Source organism: Myotis daubentonii, chromosome 1, assembly GCF_963259705.1.
Source record: "Myotis daubentonii chromosome 1, mMyoDau2.1, whole genome shotgun sequence".
NCBI classification, from domain to species: domain Eukaryota; kingdom Metazoa; phylum Chordata; class Mammalia; order Chiroptera; family Vespertilionidae; genus Myotis; species Myotis daubentonii.
In genome coordinates this window covers 230,348,800-230,350,943 of record NC_081840.1, presented here as the reverse complement: position 1 = coordinate 230,350,943, position 2,144 = coordinate 230,348,800, and the positions used below count along the sequence as shown (strand labels likewise).

The 2,144-nt window shown below is 55.4% G+C and overlaps 1 non-coding gene across 1 annotated transcript; it reads left to right on the top strand.

Annotated features, from left to right (window-relative positions):
• Positions 1-842: 842 nt before the first annotated feature.
• On the top strand, positions 843-946 carry LOC132224275 (U6 spliceosomal RNA). The gene has a single exon (XR_009450632.1). It is a non-coding gene; the product is annotated as a U6 spliceosomal RNA (small nuclear RNA).
• Positions 947-2,144: the final 1,198 nt, after the last annotated feature.

The following is a 2,144-nucleotide window of genomic DNA, read 5'->3' as shown; positions in this document are numbered from 1 at the left end:
CTTTTCTGCCGACTTCACTGCTGCTTGCGGCTCAGGAGCAACCATATCAACACCAGAGGCTTTAGCCTCAAAGGCCAGGCGTCTCCGGCACTTTCACTGCTTCATTCCTGCGGCCCATTTAAAGTTACATTTCCCCCAAGAGCACGCCCCCGCCCCAGCGCCTGCTTGCACCCCAAGCAGAGAGGGGCCCCTCTCCTGCCCACTAGGTTCCCGGCTCACAGGGCCTGCCCAGGGCATTCTCATCCAGACAGAGCCTCGTTCCTGGGTTCCCGGGGGAGGGAGGCAGGACACTCAGAAAGACTTAATTCAGCCAGATACGGATCTAGTGATAAAGCACCATAGTTACCAGCAACGTTTATGTAAGAACAGAAGGACAGGAAAGAGAGAGGAGAAAAGAGGGAGTTGGTGTTTTGTTTGTTTTTTTAGCTGAAGAATAGAACGTTTGAGGGTGAAATTGGGACAGCGAGGGGAAGGGAAAGACTACGTGACAGTGTTGGTCACACACCTACAAAGTGTGGTTACCAAGTTGCCCTTTTTCCGCCTGAGGCTACCGTTCGGGGTGTCCCCTTGGGAGGACCACGGGGCACTGGGCCCCCAGGGAAGGCGCAACGCTTTAACTCTGGGAAAGAAGTTTGTTCCCCCAAGAAGCCGTGGTTGTGAGAATCCTCTGAAGGGTGAGCTGAGGCCTTTCTGGAAAGTTCTGGAAATTAATGCTCTGCTGAGATAGTCTGCCCCCTATGGGAATCGGGGGAGAGCTGGGCTCCTCTTTTCTCCAAGAAGAGAACATTGAAGGCAACTGATTTTGTTGCTGTTGTCAGCGAGCGCTGGAGACTGGAGCAGCCGTGCTCGCCTGGCAGCACGTGTGCGAAGACTGGAAGGATACAGAGGAGGTTAGCATGGCCCTGCGCAAGGGTGGCACCACATGTGTGGAGCATTCCATATTATAAAAAAAAAAAGACTGAAGCAGCCCCAAGTGGACTGCAAGTGTGTATTTAGGAAAAGGAGCGAAAGGGGCTGGGAAAGTGTTGTTTCCAAAATCAACGTCCCAGTGCCATCCTCCCCAGGTTTCTTGGGAGTGGGAGGGAGTGGTGTGAACTCCACGGGCAGTGGGAACCGGGCGGTGGGAATGGGGCGGTGGGAACTGGGAGGTGGGAACTGGGCAGTGGGAATGGGGTGGTGGGAACCGGGTGGTGGGAACTGGGCAGTGGGAATCAGGCGGTGGGAACCGGGCGGTGGGAATGGGGTGGTGGGAACCGGGTGGTGGGAACTGGGCAGTGGGAATCAGGCAGTGGGAATGGGGTGGTGGGAACCGGGCGGTGGGAACTGGGCAGTGGGAACCAGGCGGTGAGAACGGGGCAGTGGGAACCGGGCGGTGGGAATGGGGTGGTGGGAACCGGGTGGTGGGAACTGGGCAGTGGGAATCAGGTGGTGGGAATGGGGTGGTGGGAACCGGGTGGTGGGAACTGGGCGGTGGGAACCAGGCGGTGAGAACGGGGCGGTGGGACTGGAGGGCGCGCAGGTGCTGATCCCAGCCCAGGCCTTCTCCCTCCTACGGCTGGCATCCCCAGCTTGGTCCCGAGCTGCGTCTTATGAAAAGGCTTCTCTCTAAAGTGCCTGTGGACTGGTACCAAAATCCACCTCAAAGTCAACAGCTGGGGGAGTGGGTGTTACTGTGGAAGGTGGGGAGACACCCAGGTGGGCGGGCGCCGGGCGCTGCATCAGAAGTCACCCCGCAGGGCCCGGCATCCCCTTCACTCCTCGGCTTTGGACATGAGAACGTCAGCTCCATGACAGGAAACCCTCCTCCGCCATTTGTTTTCAGCTGAGAAACTAGTGTGTGTTTTAATCTAAGTATTTGTTAAGCCACCCTGGGGCCTGTTACCTCCGACTTTAAGTTAGATGCCAATTAGACCTAACTCTAAAAGGCCTGTTTTCCCATTATCATTATTATTATCATCACCCGCTCAGTATTTTTCCACTGAGAGACTCTCTTCTGTGCCTATTGGAGAGTGACTTCTGGGGAACTGAGAGAGCTCTATGTCATATGGTAGTTTTGTTTTGTTTTGTTTTGTTTTTACGGAAGTGCCTCCAATATATGTGTTGTTTACATGAAAACACACCCAAACCCAACCCCCAAAGGTCCC